Source organism: Panthera tigris, chromosome D4 (assembly GCF_018350195.1).
Source record: "Panthera tigris isolate Pti1 chromosome D4, P.tigris_Pti1_mat1.1, whole genome shotgun sequence".
NCBI classification, from domain to species: domain Eukaryota; kingdom Metazoa; phylum Chordata; class Mammalia; order Carnivora; family Felidae; genus Panthera; species Panthera tigris.
The window spans coordinates 8,292,566-8,315,703 of record NC_056672.1 but is presented as its reverse complement, the minus strand read 5'-3'; the positions used below and the strand labels follow the sequence as shown (position 1 = coordinate 8,315,703).

At 44.2% G+C, this 23,138-nt stretch overlaps 1 protein-coding gene across 1 annotated transcript in view; it reads right to left on the bottom strand.

The window, feature by feature from the left end:
• Nucleotides 1-23,138, bottom strand: part of LOC102953168 (histone-arginine methyltransferase CARM1-like) — a 186,421-nt gene that overhangs the window by 113,736 nt on the left and 49,547 nt on the right. The gene's annotated exons all lie outside the window — the stretch shown is intronic.

The following is a 23,138-nucleotide window of genomic DNA, read 5'->3' as shown; positions in this document are numbered from 1 at the left end:
GATCTCAAATAAACAACCTGACTTTACACCTCAAGGAAGAACAAAATAAGTCCAATGTCAGAACAAAAAAAGCAAATATCAGAGTATGAATGAAATAGAGAACAGAAAAAAAAAATTACATCAATGAAACTAAGAGCTGGGTGTTTATTTTACTTATTTATTTATTTATTTATTTGAATTGTAATTTATTTTATTTTATTCTATTGTTTTTATGAAATTTATTGCCAAATTGGTTTCCATACAACACCCAGTGCTCATCCCAAAAAATGCCCTCTTCAATACCCATCACCCACCCCCCATCAACCCTCAGTTTGTTCTCCGTTTTTTAGAGTCTAAGAGCTGGGTTTTTAAACAGACAAACAAAATTGGCAAAACTTTACCTAGATTAGCTGAAAAAAGATGACTCAAATAAGTACAATCAAAAATGAAAGAGGAGACATTGAAACTGATATCACAAAAATATAAAAGGTCATTAAGAGGCTACTATGGGCGATTTTATACACGAACAAGGTGGACAGCCTAGAAGAAATTCCTAGAAACAACCCAAGTACCAAAAGTGAATTATGAGGAATTCAAAATCTGAAAAGACCAATAATGAGTAAGGAGATTGAATCAGTACTAAAAAAAAAACCCTCCCAACTAAAAAAAGCCCGGGGCCAGATGGTTTTTCTAGTGAATTCTACCAAATATTTAAAGAAGAATTAACGCCATCCCTTTCAAACTCTTCTAAAAGTTAAAAAAGAGGAAACACCCCCAAACTCATTCTACAAGGCGAGCATTGCCCTGACACCAAGCCATATAAGAACACTACAAGAAAAGAAAACTACAGGCCATTATCTTCGATAAACATAAATGCAAAAAGTCTCAACACAATATTACCAGGCCAAATTTAACAACACACCATGATAATTTATCCCTGGGACACAAAGATAGCTCAACATATGCAAATCACTAAATGTGATACACCATGTGAACAGAATGAAAGATAACAGTCATTCAATCATCTCCGTAGATGGAGAAAAAGCACTTCATAAAATACGACATCCTTTCCTGATAAAAGCTCTCAACAAAGTAAGCACAGAAGGAACGTATCTCAACTTAATAAAGACTGTATATAACAAAACCAGAGATTACATCATGCTGAATGGTCATCATGCAATGGTCAGGTTGAAAGTTTTCCTCTAAGTTCTATAACAAGACAAGGGTGTCTACTCTCACCCCTCCTATTTAAGGGTGAGAAGTCCTAGCCAGAACAATCACAGGGTGGGGGGGGGGGGAAGACATTCAAATCAGAAAGGAAAAAGTAAAACTCCTTGTCTGCAGATGATATGATCTCATAGAGAGAAAATCCTCAAGACTTCACTGAAGCATTATTAGAACTAATGAACAAATTCAGGAAAGGTGCAGGATACAAAATTAATCTACAGAAATAAGTTGCATTTTTATATACTAACAATGAATCTAAAAAAGAAAGGGGAAAAATCATTACAATAACATCAGGAACAATAAAATACTTTGGAATAAATTTAACCGAGGAGGCGAAAGATCTGCCCACTGAAAATTGAAGAAGACTTTGATAAAAGAAACTCAAAAACACCAACAAATGGAAACATATCTATATCTATATATATCTATATACCTATATCTATATCTATATATCTATATCTATATATCTATATATATATACCATGTTCATGGTTTGGAACTAATATTGTTAAAATGTCCATAGCACCCAAAGTCATCTATAGATTTCATGCAATCTCCATCAAAATTCCAATGGCAAAAAATAATAATAATAATAATAATAATAATAATAATAATAATAACTAAAAATTCCACTGGCATTTTTCAGCAAAATAGAATAAACAATCCTAAAATTTGTACAGGACCATGAAAGACCCCAGAATAGCCAAAGCAATCTTGAGAAAGAACAACAAAAGCTGAAGGCATCACACTTCCTGATTTCAAAAAACACTACAAAGCTATAGTAAGCAAAACAGTATGGTACTGTCATAAAAACAGACACATACACCAATGGAATGGAACTTAGAGCCACAAACAAATCCTCACATATATGGAGAACTAACATTTGACAGGGGAGCCACGAATACTCAACGGGTAAGGGCTAATCTTGTCAACAAATGGTGATAGGACAAACGACGAACCACATGTAGAAATTTGCAATTGGGCCTCCTGAGAAGTAATGTGAAATAGACTACAGACTTCAATGTAAGAAATGAAACCATAAAACTCCTGAAAGAAAACAAGGAGAATCTCCTTGACGATGGTCTTTGCAATGACTTTTTGGATGTGACACCAAAAGCAAAGGCAACGAAAGTAAAAATAAATGAGTGGGATGATACCAAAAATCTGCACAGAAAAAGAAACAACCAACAAAATGAAGGAAGATGGAAGAAAAAATTTGCAAAACACATATCGGATAAGGGGTTGATAGACACACACACACACACACACACACACACACACATCTCACAACTCAATAGCAAAAAAAAAAAAAAAAAAAAAAAGCCAATAAAAAAATGAGCAGAGGGACCTAAATAGACATTTTTCCAAAGGAGGCATACAAATGGTCAACAGGTACATGAAAGGATGCTCAATATCACTAATCAGAAAAGCATAAATCAAAACCATAATGTTGGTGACAATGTGGAGAAAAGGAAACTCTCTTGCATGGCCGGTGGGAATGCAAACTGGTGCAGCCACTCTGGAGAACTGTATAGAGGTTTCTCAAAAAAACTAAAAACAGAACTACCCCACAATCCAGCAATTGCACTATTAGGTAGTTGCTCAAAGGATATAAAAATACAGATTTGAATGGGTACATGCACCCCAATGTTTATAGCAGCATTATCAACAATAACCAACATATACATACAATGAAATATTAATTAGGCCTCAAAAAGAATGAAATCTTGCCATTTGCAATGACATGGATGGAGCCAGAAAGTATCATGCTAAGTGAGATAAGTCAGAGAAAGACAAATACCATAGAAATGCATGCATGTGGAATTTAAGAAATAAACAGATGAACATAGGAGAAAGGAGAGAAGGAAACAAACCACAGGACACTCTTAACAACAGACAACAAACTGGGGGTTGCTAGAGGGGAGGGGGTTTGGGGGATGGGCTAGAGAGGTGATGGGGATTAAGGAGGGTGCTACTTGTGATGAGGACTGGGTGCTGTGTGTGATAAATCACTGAATCCTACTCCCGAAACCAGTATCGCACCGTATGTTAACTAACTAGAACTTAAATAATAAATAAAGATGAGGGGGAGAAAACCATCATGAGATGTCACCTCACACCTGTTAGGATGGCTATTATCAAAAAGATCAGAGATAACAAGTGTTGGTAAGGATGTGAAGAAGGAACACTTGTGTATTCTTAGTCGGGATGTGAACTGGGGCAGCCACAATGGGAAACAGTATGGCAGTTCCTCAAAGAGTTATAAATAGGTTAAAATGAAAAACAGGATCCAGCAGGAATGCCTGGGTGGCTCAGTCAGTTAAGCGTCCGACTTCGGCTCAGGTCATGATCTCACGGCTCATGGATTTGAGCCCCACGTCAGGCTCTGTGCTGACAGCTCCGAGCCTGGAGCCTGCTTCAGATTCTGGGTCTCCCTCTCTCTCTGCCCTCCCTTGCTTGTGCTCTGCCTCTGTCTCTCTCTCAAAAATAACTACCATTAAAAAAGTAGCACGCAGCAAACCCATTTCTGGGTATATATCCAAATAAAGTCAAATCACTATCTTGAAGAGATATCTGCACCCCCCCAGGTCACTGCAGTATTATTCACAGTAGCCAAACCGACCTAAGTGTCTGTCTATGGATAAATGAATAAAGAAAATAGGGTTCATATATTCAATGGGATATTATTCAGCCACGAGAAAGAAGGAAATTCTGCCATTTGCAACAACATGGATAGAACTTGAGGGCATGAAACCAAGTGAGATAAGCCAGACAGAGAAAGGCAAGTAAGAGATAGTATCATTTACACGTGGAATCTAAAAAGACTGAACCCACAGAAACAGAGAGTAGAATGACGGTTGTCCAGGGCTGGGGGTGCAGGAAATGGGGAGATGTGGAAAAAAGATACAAAGTCCTGGCTATAAAGATGATCCAGGGCTGGCGGTCTGATGCACAGTGTGGTGATTACATTAACAACACAGTAGGGGCGCCTGGGTGGCTCAGTCGGTTAAGCGTCCAAATTCGGCTCAGGTCGCGATCTCGCGGTCCGTGAGTTTGAGCCCTGCGTCGGGCTCTGGGCTGATGGCTCAGAGCCTGGAGCCTGTTTCAGATTCTGTGTCTCCCTCTCTCTGTGCCCCTCCCCTGTTCATGCTCTGTCTCTCTCTGTCTCAAAAATAAATAAACTTAAAATAAAAACAATATAGTATTGCATCCTTAAAGCTGCTAAGACACTGAGACCTTAAATGTTCTCACCACCACAAACAAATGGTCTTCGAGGTGATGGAGGTGTGAATGAACCCTACTGAGGTAATCATTTTGCAACAGATAAGGGTATCAAATCACCACACTGTACTCCTTAAACTTACACAGTGTTCTATGTCCATTACACCTTGATAAAGCTGAAGGGGGATATCCCGAAATAATACAAAGCAAAGGAAGCAAACAAAAAAGAATATCAAGTTTACGAAATACTGCGCTTGAAATTTGTTTCCAGCCTCTTGCACACTCAGGTACACACACGCAGGCACACACGTACACACGCCCGCACACAGGTACACACACACGTACACGCACCCACAGAGGACTCAAATCCCAGGAAGTACAGTCTACAAGTCTACACTGTAGATACCAAGGGTGTAGGCTCACTCTAACCTGTCTGGCATCCAGTTGTGGTTCCTCTCAATCCTGCCTCTTCTGCTCACTAGTCGTGTGATTGTGGACAGATTCCTTCAAGATGTGTCTCCATCCCACCCTTTGTACAATGAGAATGCAAAGAATACCCATCCCCCGGGGTTGTGGCTGAGTATGTTTATATTTACTCACACGTGTGCATATGCCGATTTATATTTTATACAATACAAAAGTATGTTCCTACTTGCTTACGTATGTAAGCAATTTACACTTGTAAATGTGTATATTTACATACACGCATTATCAGGAAGCACTCAGTGTTAGCTCGGGTTGGAAATTATTTTATTCTACAGAAGGAAAATGGGTGGACATAGGTGTGAATTTTATCCAAGTGGCCCCAAGGGCTGTCTTCGCTGGGGAGCTCTTCGTTTCACAATGACTCAAGGGGAGGAGGGCCCTTTCTGAGTGTTTTCACCGAAGGTCCAGCGTGGAAATCACACCGGCACAAGGGAAGGGAGCCAAGAAAGCCAGCTTTGCTCGGTAGGCTGCAAGCCTCTGAACAACCTGAGCCGCGGTGGCCAGAGGGCTGGTGGTGAGGCACCTCCTTATCCAAACGCATTCGCTGATCACCTGTGGTATGCTAGGCACAGGATGAGGGGCTGTAGAGGGGCTATAAACAAAGTTAGAACTGAGGTTCTCACCCTGAGGAATACATGGCTACACACACACACACACACACACACACACACACACACGCACAAGAACGACTACAAAGCAATGCACTTTTACACACAAAGTGTTGCAGGACGATCTGTCTTCACAGATTCCAGAAGGCAGACTGTATTCCTTCCAGGAGGAAAGGCTGCTTAGAGGAGGTGACAGGCGAGCCAAGGTAGGAGGAGGAATGCGAGCAGGTGAAGAGGAAGAAGGAAATGGCCGGAAGCAAAGCTCACGGCAGGGAGGTCTCCGAGCGGGAGTGCAGGTGGGGAAGATGGCCTGGTTTTCCAGGGTGCAGAGGCCAAGACAGAGAGTTATGGAGAAAACGACAGCTGAACAGAAGGGCCCCCTGGTGATGCAATGCTCAACGTGAGGCTGGACTCGTTAACAGGGGGAGGGTCAGATGCCAATTTTAATGATCTTTGCATTGAGTTTGGGGCTACCAATGGGTATCACAGGTGACTTCTTGATCGGTTCCATCAAAATGCATTGGACTGCGACCCAGCTTGCGTGAAAGAAAGAACCACTCTGTCCAGGACAGGGGCTGGCACACTGTGGGAGCCAGGCACGACTTCCGGAATAAAATTCACCTGTTTACGAATTAAATGAGTGAATATATGTCAAGTGCTTACAAGGGTGTCCAGCACAAAAGACGCCCTACAAAAGTACTGCTATTCTCCCCTCCCCCTCTTTCTCTTCGTCCCCCTCCTTCTTCACGAGTACGGCAGTACCATCCAAAGTGTGCATCACAGCCTCAAGGAGTCCGGTCTACTGGGCCAGGGTAGCCAAGTATCACCACACAGGTTGTGCACTGCACAAAACATCCACAGAGGCTATGAAGAGCGCTGTGTGGAATTGTTTTACACAGCAGCCCTGCACAGGCAAGCTTTCCATGTCATACTCAACTTGGAAGTTCCTCTCACACTTCAAAATTCCAGAGTAACCTCAAAAATCCTTCCCACTGTCAGAGCAGAAGGCAGATCAAAGAGTGGACAGAGCAGAAAGGAAGCGTAGCACTGCAGAAATGAGACAAGAAATCCCCAAGGTAACTGGAGCTGCGGCTGGCATTTTTTAAAGTATATCAGAAGAAAAGAGTTTGCAAAAAGGAAAGAATGAGAAGATCACTGCTTTAAAAGCTTGAACTTAGGTAACTGCACTCAGAGCGTGAGAAAGTTCTGCGATTGGTATAAAATACGTGCATGGAACAGAACAGCACAGGATTCAGGACACAAAAGGACTCATGAGTGATGTAGACTCAGGAAAACTTTAGGAAACAAATGGAAAGGGGCAGGACTGTTGCTAAGTAAGGGGTTTACTCCTTTCTGGAGGGAAGATCGACAATTAGTGCGTTACCACTACTTACCATTATGGTCTCAGAAGGATGCCTGTGACACGGATGTTGTCTAAAAGAAAACGATTTAGAAAACTATGCGATCCCAACCATATGGAGGTTTTAATCATTCACGAGTCACTTTGTTATCTTTTGTCTTTACAGGCTGAGTCAAAGGAGTCGATACCTAGGGACAGACAGGTGGTCCCCAAGCCCATTAGGATTCTAGGCGGTGGCCGAGGGGACGGGGGAGCTGGGCCCTACTGCCACGGGGGTGCGGCGGGCTGCAGGGGTTCATAGAGGTGCACGCATGGGCCTTGTCGCAGCAGTGCCAGGTGGGTGGGTCTGTTCTTGCTTGGAGCCAACACCCAGAGCATTCCAAAATCTCCAGCAGCTGTACTGCCCCTGTGGAGATGACAGACGGTCCCCGCTGTGCCTCTGTCACAGCCATGATCACAATGTCACGTTGTGTGACAGGGACTGGGGCGCGCAGACCCTTCTTTGCCGGACTCCCAGCTCCTGGAGAGGGCAGCCCTGTCTGTTTCACTCTCGGATCTCCCACAGAGACTAGCCCAGCCCACCATCTCGTGTACTGGGATTATCCCCTCTTCGCAATGAGGAAACCAAGCCTTAGGGGATAAAGTAACCACAATTAAATTACACAGCTGACTGGCGACAGCACCAGGCTTTGCACCAAAACAAATCACGCTCTTAAAAAAAATCTTTTAATATATATTTATTTTTGAGAGACAGAGAGTGAGCAGGGGAGGGGCAGAGAGAGAGGGAGACACAGAATCCGAAGCAGGCTCCAGTCTCCGAGCTGCCAGCACAGAGCCCGACGTGGGGCTCGAACCCACATAGTACGAGATCATGACCTGAGCTGAAGTCGAATGCTTAACCAAAGGAGCCACCCAGGCGCCCTACAAATCCTCCTTTTAGTTACCATGTTACCCTGCCGTTAGATCACCGGTAGGCAAACTATGACCCATGGGTCAAATCCAGCCTCTGGCATGTTTTTGTATAGACCAAAGGCCAAGAATAGTTTTTATATTTTCACATATTTTTTCACTTTTTAAAGTTTCCTTATTTATTTTGAGAGACAGCGCGCATGAGCAGAAGAGGGGCACAAAGAGAGAGAGAGCAGACTCTGAGCTGTCGACGTGGAGCTCGACACGGGGCTCGAACTCACCAACCGCGAGACCACGATCTGAGCTGAAACCGAGAGTCGGATGCTTAGCCAACCGAGCCACCCAGGCACCAATTTTCACCTATCTTTTTAAAAAAGCAGAACAAGAATACTTCGTGACCAATGAAAATGATATGAAATTCAAACGTCAGCGTCCCTAAGTTAAATTTTATCGGAGTATAGCCACATGCATTCTTTCACGTATTGTCTATGGCTGCTTCTGTGCCTGCAACGCCAGAGTTGGGTACCTGTGACAAAGACCACATGGCCCGTGAAACCTAAAATATTTACCGGCCAGCCCCTCGTCATCCCATCTCTAGATACACAGGTAAGAAGCACACATGCTTCTGTGCCCAGCTGTGCAGGCAGATTGGCAGAAAAGGTCCGAGAAATCAGAGTGAGGCGTGTCGGGTCAGCCGGGAGGCGTCACCGCCCAAGGCCAGGCTGACAACCTGGCCACACTGGAACCAGTGAGGCGGGCACAAGGTGCTCAGCAATGGGCACTGGGACCGGAGGGATTGCTAACGGGAGTTCTGGGGACCGGAGGTTTTGCTAACGGGAGTTCTGAAGGTCAGTGAGGATGCTCAATAAACCACTGATTGATTTGGCCACCTTGCAAGTCATAAGGATCTTACGGATGACTGAGCTCTGCGGATGATACGAAAATCACTTTTAGCCTTGAGTCAGCAACCCCCTCTCCCGCTGAGCTCTCTGCAGACATGCCAACAAGTTGCAGAACTGACAGATTTGAGCATCCCCACCCTCTGCTGGGGATGCTAATTGACTAGTGACATAGCCAGGAGGCAAACAGCGGGAAGGGAGAGGGGCAAGCCAGATGCCTGCACAATCTTGTACCGGCAGGGCAAGAGGGGCCTGGTTGAGCCTCCTCTCTGCACAGCCAGGAGGACCCAGCAGAAGCGGCTGGGAAGCATTAAAGGCAAGAAATCAACTCTGGCAGGAGGCTCAAGAGGAGGGAGAGCCGTACGTTTTATGGGTCTCCTGCCAGATGGTCAAGACAGACGACACCCCTGCCCAAGTAGGAGCTGGAACACAGTGGTCACCGCACGAGTCACCGGTTCCTATGAGCTACCAATACAGGCTGTCACCAGCTGTGACCTGCTACTCTCTAGCCAATCCTCTGCAGGACGGCTACCCCGAAAACATGCCGCGACAGGAGCCGGAGGGAACAGACAGCACATCCTTGGACAACAAAGTCTTACAACAGATAAAGAAGAGGCTTTGGAGCCAGAACCCCCAGGCTTCAGTTTTACCTCTGACCCTATAGCTTCCTGCCTGATCCTTACCAGGTCACGGAAGTTTTCAGATCCTTGGCAAGCTCCTTTGCAAAATGAACTTAGAGAGTTAATTGATGGGCTGTGTGTCCTGTGGGACTCAGAGTTGGGTTTATCGGCATACAGCGAAAAACCCAAATAATAATGACTTCAACGAGACTGTGATTTTGATTTATTTTTCTGTCGCATAAAAGAAGTCCAGAACGAGGCAGCTCAGGGCTGGTGGAGTCATTCCACAGTCATACATAGGCAAGTATCATGACCCTTCTCCTGTGATGTGTTTCAAACATACTTTCCAGGGGGCCTGGGAGGCTCAGTCGGTTAAGCATCTGACTCTTGGTTTCGGCCCAGGTCACGATCTCACGGTTCATGGGTTTGAGGCCCGCAGCAGGCTCTGTGCTGATGGTTTGGAGCCTGTTTGGGATTCTCTCTCTCCCTCTCTCTCTGCCCCTCCCTGCTGGCACACACTCTCTCTCTCACTCGCTCAAAATAAATAAATAAACTTTAAAATAAATAAACTTAAAAAACATACTTTCTATCCTCAGGGTGCCCCACAGCAATCATGTATACATCCCAGGTAGCAAGAAACTGAAAGGGGCAATGGATAAGGGGCAAACAGCCCCTGTTAAGGAGATTTCCCAGAAACCCAATCAAATAACTCCAGCTCCCCTCTTTATCTGCAAGGCTGGCTGGGAGGTGCACGTTAGCTATGCTCATTATCACCCCTAACAGTATATGACTTCTGACAACACGGAAGAAGGTGAGAAGAGAAGAAGGAGACAATTAGCAGTCTGTGGCAATCAGCCACAAATGCTTACTTCGTTCGAGGGCTGATGCCATTCCCAAATGACCTCATGTGTAGGAAAGGACACTGTAAGGCTGCACAGGGTCATGCAAACAAAATCCACTCTTTTGCTTCCATACAAAGCCCTTCCTGACTGTGCCCCATTCTGCCCTAGAAGCCAGTCGGCCTCATTCCCGCCGGCCTCGCACTGGCTTCTCACCAGTGTGGGCAGTTCCTTGCATGGCTTGTCTCTGTGCCGTGGATCTCGTGTCTTTTACTGTTCTTTGCCCATATGAGAAGCCTCCTTAGAGCTCCAGAGTGAGCTAGGTGTCTCTTTGCTGTGCTCCCACAGTGCCCCAGGGATGTTCTATCCCATCTTTCCCCTTATTACCTTGAAATGATCAATCTCTGCCTTTGTGCTTCCCACTGAGCGACACAACAGGTCTAGCCCCATGCAGCAACAGAGCCCTTCCCATGTGGCCAGTCCAAATTCAGATGTGCTGCTAAGGGTAAAACGCAATCCAGGAGATTCCAAAAAGCATGGCACAAGAGAAAAAGAACATGAAACATCGCATTAACAATTTTTCTGCACTGGTTTCGTGTTTAAGTTACGATGTGTGGGTTTCCTGGGTTAAACCAGATTATTAAAAGTAATTTTACCTGTTTCTTTTGGCTTCAAAGACATGCTTACTAGGAAGGACACTTACAATTCCAAAAGTGGAAAGAGTTCTGGAGACCGATGTTGGTGATGGTGGCATAGTATGAGTGTACTTAATACCACGGAATTGCACTTAAAAATGGTTAAGATTGTAAATTTTACATTATCATTATTTCTAACAAAATATGGAAAAATATTTTTTTTAATTTTTTTTAATGTTTATTTATTTTTGAGACAGAGAGAGACAGAGCATGAACGGGGGAGGGTCAGAGAGAGGGAGACACAGAATCTGAAACGGGCTCCGGGCTCTGAGCTGTCAGCACAGAGTCCGATGCGGGGCTCGAACTCACAGACCGTGAGATCATGACCTGAGCCGAAGTTGGCCGCTTAACCGACTGAGCCACCCAGGCGCCCCGGAAAAATATTTTTTAAAAACTACATGTGTGGCTCACTTTTCTGGCTCATGCCTTACTGCTCTTGGTGGGAGCTGCTCCAACGTATAAAGCCTCTGGAGGGAAGCAACAGCAGCTCATTGACTTTCGTGTCTCGAGCCTGCGCAGTGCCCGTCCGCCCAGCATGGGCTGGACAGACTTCTCATATGGGATAAAATCTTTGATCACATATATGGCAAAGGCGGGTGACAGGAAAAGGTGGGAGGACAAGGGTCTGGAAGAACCAAAATGTGTCCCATGTTGGGCTTTGAGAAAAGTATGGGAAGCAACAATGTGGCCCCTGTCACGTAGGGGCTGGCACACAGCCCCACGGACCTGGGTTCAAATCCTAGTACACCCGTGACTAACCCGTGAATGACCCTGACAAGTGACAATCATCCTGAGCCTCAGTTTCTTCATCTGTAAACCAGGGATGATGACAGCACTGACCTCATCGTGTTGCAAAGGGAAATAAAGGGGTTCTGTTGCCACGGTCCCTGAAGCATAATGAAACAATCAATAAATGTTACTTATTATTATTATCATTATTATTATTATTATTATTATTATTATTATTCACTTTTACGGGCCTGTCATGAAGGAAAAGCAATTTTTACAAAGTTGCCCGAAGCCAACCTGCATTAAGTCATTTCCCTGCTGAATATTAAAACAATTTTTAATCTGAGAGGACAAAAATAATTTGAGCTGGCAGATGGCATAATGTTGTCACCCACTTTGTTGCTCGGAATTGAGTAGATTATACATAAATACCAAACTCTTTCCCTATTTGGGAAAGCATCTGACTCCTGGAGCTGCTACGTGTTCTTTGGTCCCGCGGCAGCCGCACGATGTCGCGGCAGCACAGGCAGGTGGACCGGCTGTGGTGGCTGAATCACACAGAAGAGGCTTGTTTGCCTCTTCACACTCCAAATCGCAGAGGTGTGGGACAGCATCTGCTGCTAATTTAGGCTCTGTGTCCACGTCCGGTCAGCACGGGGTCTCTGTTTCACGTTATTCTCACTCAAGGACCCAGGCAAGAAAGTGCCTCAGGATGGTGGGTGCAAAACACCAGAAAATGACAGTGGCCACACGGGCTTGTAAAACCTTCAGACAGAAAGGACACAGCTATTGGCCAAGGCAAGTCTCACCTCCACGCCTAACTTGAAGGAAGCATGGCAGGGGAACCCTAGCTCGTGGCCGCGAGAGCGACAACAGAGCAAATATCCGTGCACGGCTCGTCTCACTGCCTGAGTAGAGGGTCTTCCAGAGGCAGAGATCTGATCACACCCAGTGTCCCGAGTTCAAATTCTGGGATTCTAACAAAATCTCCCCCAATTTCGCATCAACAGAAAGCAGTGAAATGCAAATTCTACTGACGCACTATTTTTTAATTGTTTGGTTTTTTTTTAAATAATCTCTATGCCCAATGCTGGGCTTGAACTCACAACCCTGAGCTCAAGAGTTGTGTGCTCTACTGACTGAACCACCGGGGCACCCCGGATGTATTATTTTTTAGGACAGTTCAATTAGTGGCGCCTGGGTGGCTCAGTTCGTTAAGCATCTGACTTTGGCTCAGGTCACGATCTCATGGTTTGTGAGTTTGAGCCCCGCGTCAGACTCTCTGCTGTCAGCACAGAGCCCGCTTTGGATCCTCTGTCTCCCTCTCTCTCTGCCCCTCCCCCACTCATGCTCTGTCTCTCAAAAATAAACATTAAAAAAAAAAAGGACAGCTGAATTAATAAAACCCACAACATCCAATTATGTTAAGGTTTCAATGAAACAATACACAGAAACCCCACTAGAGTCATCATAAACCAGAACATGTGTTCTGGAAAGCAACCCAGCAGTATGTATAGGAGCAAGAAAGAAAACTTCATATCCTCTGGCACATTTGTTCAACGCCTGGGGATTGGGAAGAATGAAACCATCCCAAAGCTATGGACCCAAAAACATTTATTTATTTGTAATATGAAAAATGTCGCTATTACTAATTAGAATTGCAAGATTATTATTTATACTGAAAAATAGAAATAATTTCAATGTCCTACTGTAAAGGATCACATAAGTATTTTATAGGAACTCGTTTGTGGAATATCACTTAAGCATTTTCAATGATGCTTATAACGACTAACAAACATGGAAATATACTGACGACAGAATGTGACATGAAAATAGCAGGGTACGAAATAACACATAAACAACAATCACAACCATTTAGAGACGGATACAAAACGAAAATGCTGAAAATAATGAAGCCAAAATGCTAACAGCAGCTGTATTGATAACATCCTCGCCCCAGATACAATAATACTGAAAAATAAACTTTGAAGTGGAATCTGAACAAACTACAATTATCTTCGATTGAGAGGGGTTCTGTGAAGTGGCTGCTGGGGCTGAAGTCACTTTTGGAAAATGGTCTTTCCACGAGAGCAGGGATCTATGATAGTGCAAGCTCACAGAAGGTGCTCAAAAACATTTATTGTATAAATAAACACAGAGAGTGAATGAAGCAAAGAAAGAAAAATAGCAATAAATTGATGTCAAATTAAGAACATGAAGATGTAGGGATCGTCTCTCTTGAGAACCCTGGCTAGACAACCGTTCATCATTAATCAGAGAAATGGTGTGCAGGCCCAGAAAGAACAGTCTCTTAGGATCAGTTCTGCGTGAGCACAAAGTTCTAGCAGCCATGGAAAGTCTTTATTTCTTCCTGATGGCACCTTTGCTGTTACTTCCTTCTCAGTCACGCCCTCCTTGAGTGATATCCTCACACCCCCAAGATTGGTCCAGGATAGGGTGTCAGTCGGAACATCTGACTGGTATAAAGAGAAGCTATTTTCCTTTAGCCACAAAAAAAAATATATATATAATAGTGATCTTACCTTCACTCCATGATCTGCCCTGTTGTCTCAAAGATCCTCTGTAAACCCCGATTATTTAATGAAATTCCCAGGAAAGCCTAATTCTAGGTTTCCCTATGGAATCCAGACCTTCCTTAACCTAATTATGCAAGACTGCCACGTATGGTTGCACAGGATGTGCACTGCACAACCCAGGAACTAGATTATTTATCAGAAATACTTAGATTGATTAATTTATTACAATTCTTTAGCCAATGACAGTCAATAGTATTTTTTTTCCCTAGCAAAATCATGATTACTTTCTAGCAGATGAAAGACTGTCTTAAGGAAGGAGGTTTTTGGGTTTTGTTTTCTTCCCTAGTTTAGACAAAGTGTTATGTGCACCGCAGTGGCTCTCAAGTCTGCTCGATGAGCACATATATTAGTCCCTGCCTTTTCCACCATGGCCTCACCTTACAAGGTGGCACATTCAAATGCTTCATGAGCCAGACAGGTTCCGTAAGTAGGTGAAGGGGCCCACATGTGTGCATCTCTAGAAAGTAGCTGCGGCTATAAAGAAACAGGGCTGGAGAGTAGAGACCTAGTGTAAGTGCCTTCAAGTTTAATTAAAACACAAAGTCACCCTGGAGGGTAAACGTAACTCATCTGGTAAACGCATCTGCCTGGTCCACAGTTCACAAACTCTGGCTCTTGGTCAGGTAAGTGACGAGAAGAAGGACAGAGAGCAGCTTATTTGTTGAAACTTAATCTTCCTTATTTCCCGCAGTCAAACCCACAGAAACCTCAAAAGGCTTCTGGGTTGGTGGTTCTCAACAAGGGGTGATTTTTCTCCCCCAAGGAACACTGGGCAATGTCTGGAGAGGGGACAATGTCACAACTGGGGACGGCGGTGCTGTTGATTATCTAGTGGGGAGAGGCCGGGGGTGCTGCTCGACTAACCCAACAGGGTGCAGCACAGCCCCCCCCAGCCCAACAGAGACATCATCAGCCAGCCTCCAACGTCAATGGTGTCACGGTGGAGAGAAAAAAAGAAACAATTTTTAGCCTGATGTGAAGAGAATCCTTAAACCCTGGGCGGAATCTACAGGTGTGGACAATAGAAGAAAGGGTTAGCCCATTTCTCGACCGGGCACAGCGGAAAGGGGTGACTGAGATGTGGCCAAAGAGCTGTCGGTGTTTCTAGGCCAAGGGCTGTTCCAGCTCCTCCTTCTGGGAACCCCGGGAAGCACCCGTGTGCTTCTTGTTCACACGACAGGAACCATTACCGTATGTGCGACTTGTGGGCAACTGTTTCCTTACCCCCGAACCATCGCAGAACAGATTTCGGCATCTTCAGCTCTCTCCACAGAGAAACCTTGACTCACGCTTTGTGTTCCTCCTGCTGGAGAGGGACATTAGACTCTGCAACACTACTTGTTGGTAAAGACGTTGAGTACCGTGATTCAGGTCTCGGGGCCTGAACACTGCCTGCAGATAACTTCAGGAGAGAAATGACTGCTGAATTTCAAACTATCAGAAGCGGATTTTTAACTCCATTCTGATGTAAGAGATTGCCTCTGACTACACATCCCAGTAGATCTGATGTTCCTGAAAACAGGCAAACTGACACATGCTGTCTCAATACGTTCTTTTTTTTTTTTGTTTTGAATGTTTATCTATTTTTGAGAGAGAGAGAGAGAAAGAGCATGAGTGGGGGAGGGGCAGAGAGAGAGGGAGAGACAGAATCCAAAACAGGCTCCAGGCTCTGAGCTGTCAGCACAGAGCCTGACAAGAGGCTCGAACCCACGAGCTGTGAGATCATGACCTGAGCCAAAGTCGGATGCTTAACCGACTGAGCCACCCAGACGCCCCTTCCAAATCATATTTTAACGGACTTTCCCATGTATCATTTTTTAAATTTTTTAATCATGATTTTTAAATTCTCAGAGAGTAGTATAAAGCTTTCTATCATCAAGATCCAAAGCTGACTGAGATTTCATCAATCTCCATTCATTTCTACTGCCATGTATCTTGTGTTTTCTTGGCTGGACATTTTAAAGCAAATCCAAGACTTAATGTCATTTCATCCACAAATATTTTAGTACTCTTCAGATATTTTGTGTGCATGTTCCACAGGAAATGGGGACCAGAGAGTACGTTCCTATAATAAATCCTGAGAGCAGAGAGGCACGGAAGGGGGCCAGGCGCCAGCTGGGTTCAAGCAAATATGAGTTTTCCCCAAAAGAGAACAAAATTGAAAATCAGCTGCTAAAAGCTTGGAGTCTTGACTTTTTGCTTTCTTGTGTCATTATGTGAAGCATCAGTGCACAAATGCTCAGTGGAATATCAACTTTCCTACAGCAAAGGTGCAGACACAACTATAGGGAAAATCCAGCCATCGTTGCTAATTACGACTCTCCTTTCTCAATAATCGATAGACCAAGAATCACTAAAGATCTTGAACTACCTGACATTTAGAGAAAAATCCAAGCTGACAGTAACATAACACATACTCTTTCCAGAAACACATGGAACATTCCCCAAGATGGACCATACTGTGGGCCCTAAAACAAACTCCAACAAACTTGAAACAAAACATGTTCTCAGACCATAAAAGAATTCAACCAGCACAGTGAAAGATATGTGGTAAGTCTCCCAATGTTTGGAAATTAAACAATTTACTTCCAGATAATCCATGGATCAAAAAGGAAAAACTACAGACCAAAGAACAACACACATTATTTCGAACTGCATGGCAAGGAAAACACAACATACCAAAATGCATGGGAGGTACAGAGAAGAGTGTGTAGAAAAAAATTTGTAGCATTCAATGTGTCTATTAGAAAAACAGAAAGCACTTAGGTTAATGCTTTAAGCATCTACCTTAAGAAGGTAGAGGGAGAAGAGTAATCAGAGAATCAAAGTAATCAGAAGGAAGGAAATCATAAAGACAAGAGAAAGAGTCAAGAAGATGGAAAACGAACAAAATAGAGAAAAATGAGCGACACCAAAAACTCTTTCACGGGAAGGCTGAATAAAGTTGGTAAGTCTCTAGCTAGACTGATCAAGGTGGGGAAATAGCTGTTATTGATATAAGGAGGGAGATCATACCAATACAAAGAATGATTACGCGGAACATAATGGCAGGTAATTTAACAACTTGAATGAAACGGAAAAATTGCACGGAAGACATAAATAAGTAAAATTCATTCAGTTAACAGTACATATATTTACTAGATCTCTATATATTAAATAAATTGCCTTTGTAGTTAAATATCTTCTTACAGAGAAAACTCAAGGTGCATTTGGCTTCCGTTGTTACTTCTGACAAACATCTGAGAAAAAAGCGATGTCAAATTCCACACAAAGAGCTCACAAAACTAGTTTGGGGAACATGCCCCCATTTTACAAGACCAGCATTAACCTGATACCTACACGAGACAAAGGCATGTTATTTATTTTTTCCAAAATGTTTATTTACTTATTTTGAGAGAGATCGAGCACGAACAGGGGAGGGGCAGGGAGAGTGGGGAGGGAGAGAATCCCAAGCAGGCTCCACGCTGTCAGCACAGGGCCCAACGCGGGGCCTGAACTCACGACCCATGAGATCATGACCTGAGCTGAAATCAAGAGTCAGACGCTCAACTTCCTGAGCCACCCCCAAAACCCCCAAAGACATTTTTAAAAACTACAAAGAAACACCTGAAGAACACAGACGCAAAAACTATTTATGAAATTCCAGCACATCTAATTTATAAAAAGAAACACACATCATGACAATGAGCTTTCACTCAAAAATTCAGGGTTGTTTTAACATTCGAAAAATCAAATTCACCCTATTCACAGGCTAAAAATAAAAACGATACTCTCTTCTTCATCTATCGAGAAAGACATTTTGCAAAACACAATTCAAGATGGACATGACTAGCAAATTAGGAACAGAATGGACTTTCCTCAACCCAACGAAGGATGTCTATAAAGATACCTACAGCTAATGGTGAAAACTGAATGCCTTCCTTGAGGTCACGAACAAGGTCAGGATGTCTAGGCTCACTTCTATGCAACACTGGCCTCGAGGTCCTAGCTGGTGCAGTAAGCAAGAAAAAGAAATAAAAAGCGTACAGATTGGAGAGGAAGAAGTACAACTGTTTCTAATCACAGATGACATGATCACTTATATAGAAAACCCTAGGAATCTACAAAAGAAGTCTACAAGAACTAAGTGACTCGGTGGGACTGCAGGATATGAGACTAATGTATCCAAAAATCAACCATGTTCCCAAAGCAATGGATAATCAATGCACACTAAATTCAGGCTACTTGAGGAGGAGCAGACTATTTATGTAATTTCAAAGTACCTTTGCCCCAAATGCTTATTTGTCACAACGAACAGGGAAAGCACGGTAACGTTAACAGTAAAGAAACGGGAAAACAACTTGAGCGGGTGCCCGAAATTCCTATTACCAACAAGAGGCAGGGACCTCAGTGCTCCCTAATGGGGTATCTACAGAAGGACACAGCATCAGGCTATACCTGGTAAAGCCCAAAGTACTCAAATAGATCAGAAATAAAGCGATAGCGTGTGTGGGTTTAAGAGATCAAATGTGAGAAAATATGTAAATTAATGAATCTACTTAAAGGGTACTCAGAAGTTCTCTGTCACGTTCACGTACCTTCTCTGTAAACTGGAATTTTTTTCAAATAAAAAAAAAATGGGAAAGCTTTCCCATGATTCACAAACTCCTAGAAGAAGGTCCACCATTGTCTTTCTTCATTTCCTTTTCTCCGTGAGTGAAATGTTGACACAAGCTGGCTTTGCTGTGTCTGTCGTTAGCATCCCAACTCAAGGTACGAGTTTTCTAGGTTCAGCGTCAACCAGTGAAAAATGAAAAGGGCAGCTTAGAAGCTGGGTCCACAGGCCTTGCATTTTCTTTTCGTCACTTGGGCGCCTTCCTTCCTGTCTGTGAGCCTCGGTGTCTTTGCTTAAATGTGGAAACCAAGAGTGATAACATGCCGGCCTCACAGGAGGGCTGCTGTGAGAATCACAATGAACGGAAGTATGAATACACGCTTGGCAAGTGGACATAAAAATGGCATAATGCTCACAACAAAGCTGGGCCTCCTTCAAGGCCTCCGGACGCTCTCATTCTCCCTTGGGATGAAACCAGGCTCCCCACCATGCCTCCAACATCTCACCTGATCTGGCCTCTGTTCTCTGACCTCGCCCCTCTGCTTCTCCCTCGTTTCATCTAGGCCCCCCGTTCTTAGTGCCTTTCTTCAGACACACCCTGCCTCACGGTCAATGTAATTCTGCTCCCCAGTCTGGACACCCCCCCCCCACCGCCTTGTCCAGATCCGCACAAGGCTCCCCGTCCTGCATGGCAGGCCTCTACTCAAATGTCACTTATCCATGAGGCTTCCCCCCCAAATTACCTACAAACGGTACACATGCTTAGTCCCCAGCCTTCCTCTGCCTCTTTCCCTGGTTTACTTTTCTTTTCAGCCTTTATCACACACAACTTCACTATAATTCTTCATTTATTTATTGTCTGTGCCCTTCTCTTCAAGTGTCAGCCACGGGGCGCCTGGGTGAGCGTCTGACTTCGGCTCGGGTCATGATCTCGCAGTTGGTGAGTTCGAGCCCTGCGTCGGGCTCTCCGCTGACAGATTCCGTGTCTCCCTCTCTCTCTGTCCCTCCCCCAACTCGTGCTCTGTCTCTCTCTCAAAAACAAATAAACATTGAGATAAATGTCAGCTATATCATTGTAAGGACTTCTATTTATTCGGCACTCTGTCTTCAGCACATAAATGTGTGCTTGGCACGGAAGAGACTCTCAATAAATATTTGCCAGATGCATAAATGACTGAACAGGATGTCAACCTTGCACACGCCTAGTGCAATTCCACTAGCAGTGACTACTGCTTCACAGAATTTACCCCAAGTCCATTTAATTAAACATTTTTTCTCCGTTGGCATCTGTCACTAACTATCTCCACTGCTTCTAAAACGCGGTGAATTTAAATGTACTGGATTTCACAGTGGTCTCTGAGATTCCCGGAGGTCATGGGACATGTGACAAAATCAGGCTTGGAGATCACGGAGTCACAGTTCTGAAGAAGGAGAAAAAGGGCAAAAACATTCCTCACGCAGACATATTTGAATATTTGATCCTTTCTTTCCCAGAGATGCCACCTAATTATCAATACAGGTCAACTCCCCAATAAAGTTGGATTTTTCTCTCTTACTCAAGTTACAGATAATTGGCAGCTGTTGACTCACTTCTAAATCTAAAATAGCAGCCTCACATTTCAAATGCCACATTCTCTCACTCCGGAGAAGCCGAGCGCATCTCAAAAATTCAGCAATTGTGTCTGATGGGCAGTGACACCAGCCGACAGCTCACTGTCAACACCTAGGCTGACAAATGACAATCAAGACCCCCCTGCCAGCAGGGACCCGGGCCATCTGGGACCCTCTGGGTGACAGCCAGCTTGGCCCTCCCTTGCCACCACTTCCTACAGCTGGGGACTCCGGTCTTTCGCTTCATAACGTGCACCGACAGACCCAGAGTGAGGAGACGGCCGTTCTAACTGTGAGTCTCCCAGGCCAGGAAAATCAGACAGGCAAGTAACTCCTCCGGGGGCTTTCACTGATTTTGAAAACTATTATTAGATTAAACCGAGGAAGCCCATCAATCCGTAAACACCTGCATTTGCAATCGGTTTGGTTCAGGGATTCAAGGAGAGCAGTCAAGAGACACATAAACCACAGAATGCAAAGGGGTTAGGAGGCATCCGTGGGAAAATTCTCAAGTCCAGTCTGAAACTCCTGGTAGCAATTATTTTTTCCTTCTTGGAGAACCAGGGAGACTGAGAGATTAGAGCCAGTGTTCTAAAGCAAGGCGGGGGCGGGGGGCGGTCAAGGCCATTATGCTCATTCCTGAAATGTAAGTGACGCACTGAACTGATGAAAAATTTGTATCAGAATTGGTCCCGCTTATGCGCTCCTTACTTAGAAATGTTCCTCTTGCTTTTGTGATGGATGTAAACAGATTAAGGAGAACCTTGATCGTTTGTATTCTATATCAGGCAAAAGCAAATTGAACCTGGATTTCATTACTGAGCCCCAAATCCCTGTCTCAGAGAATGTAATGAAAAAGGTCAGGTGATTCTCCCCCCCCACCCCCCACTTTGTCTGGTAAGTGACTAGAAATCATGTACAGAGGGCTTCGTGTAGGATCAGGGCAGCCGACTCCCATTATTGGCCTCATCACTATCTAGGCTCTTTAAGATACTTTCTTTCACGAAGAAGCCGGGAAGCAGTACAGGTGGTGGATAGAAGACATTTGGTCATTGGATATCCTAGGGAGTAAAATTCATCCCAATTTCTTAGGACTGTTTCTTCTTTAATTTTTAAAAATATTTTTAATTACTTTGGAGAGAGAGAGAAAGGGAGACAGTGCAAGTGAGGGAGGGGCAAGAGAGAGAGAGGGAGACACAGAATCTGAAGCAGGCTCCAGGCTCCAAGCTGTCAACACAGAGCCCATCGCTGGACTCAAACCCATGAACCGCGAGATCATGACCTGAGCCCAGGAGGGACGCTTAACCCACTGAGCCACCCAGGAACCCTGAGACCTTTTCTATTGGCGTCTCAAAATTTCTACCCCGCCACAACATAAAGACTTAAAGAAAACTTTTTGTCCAGAAAATGAAAGGCAGCCTCAATTTTGAGAGTCCCTGAAACATCAAATCCCCAGGACTGCTCAGACTTTTGTACCGACTCTGAACAGTACCCTCACGAAACACGGATACCATAGAAACGCGCACTCCATGTGGGCTTTACGAGTATGTTTCCTCGAGGATTAAGTGTTCCAAGTGTGAAGACATTGGACGAAAGGCTTTCCTTGTGTTTTTCTTTTGGCACAAGCTCTTTTCATTGTTTCCCTGGCTTCTTTCTTAAAACTAACCAGGTGTCATCGGCGAGGCTGTGCAAGAACGTGGGAAGAGAGTGTGGGCTTTGGAGTCAGGAAGCTAGGGATTCCAATCCGTGGTAGGTTAATTATTAGTCATATTACCTTGAGAAAGTGACTGATCTTCTCTGAATCTCAGTTTCCTCATCAGTAAGATGATCTGTTTAATCTTCCCTCAAGTAGACGGTGTCTTATGTGACAGGTCAAACGTGTATGGTGTAAAAAGTAAAAATGACATTGTGCCCTTAGCCTCATTATGTCCCATTATATAGGACAGAACAATTTTCCATTGCTTAAAGCCTTGCCTTCCTGAAAGTCGTGAACTACGGCAAACATTCTAAAACATTTGCATCCTGAGATAAGCCACATCCTGATTCTCATTATCGAACGTAGGAATTACTTGTCTTTATGAAAACTGACAGCTTTTCACGGGGCCTGGGTGGCTCAGTCAGTTCAGCATCTGAGCAGCTTAGCTCATGATCTCATGCTTCATGGGTTCGAGCCCCACATCGGGCTCCTTGCTGCTGTCAGCACAGAGCCTGCTTCAGATCCTCTGTCTCCCTCTTTCTCTGCCCTCCCCCGACTCTTTCTCCCTCCCTCTCTCTCTCTATCAAAAATAAACATTTTTTTAAAAGTAAAAAAACAAACAAAAAAAACCAACTGAGTGCAACGCCCATCTGGATGTCTGCTCAAGACGTGGGCGCTTGGCCTGCCACGGAGGACCGGACCACAGAGCCCACTGCTCAGGCTGCTGAGCGGCTGCAAGGACCACTGAGTGGTCTTAAGCTGCTCGGCCAGAAAATGGAAATAAGCTTGACAGAAAATAAAGAGTTTCTAAAAGCTGTGATCAAAAAAACCCAACAAAAACAAAAACAAAAAGACAAACAAAACACAAAAAATACCTTAAAACAAAAACAAAAAAACACCCAACTCAAGTGTAATCCAGCTAGAACCGCAGAATGTTCTATCTGACCCACAAACATAGCCTTCTCTCTTCATCTGGGAGCCAGCTGTTGGGAAAGCCAGACGCCCTCACATATGTTTTATTATTGCAGATATAACTCCGCTCGGTCCTCGAAAAATGTTTATCAAGT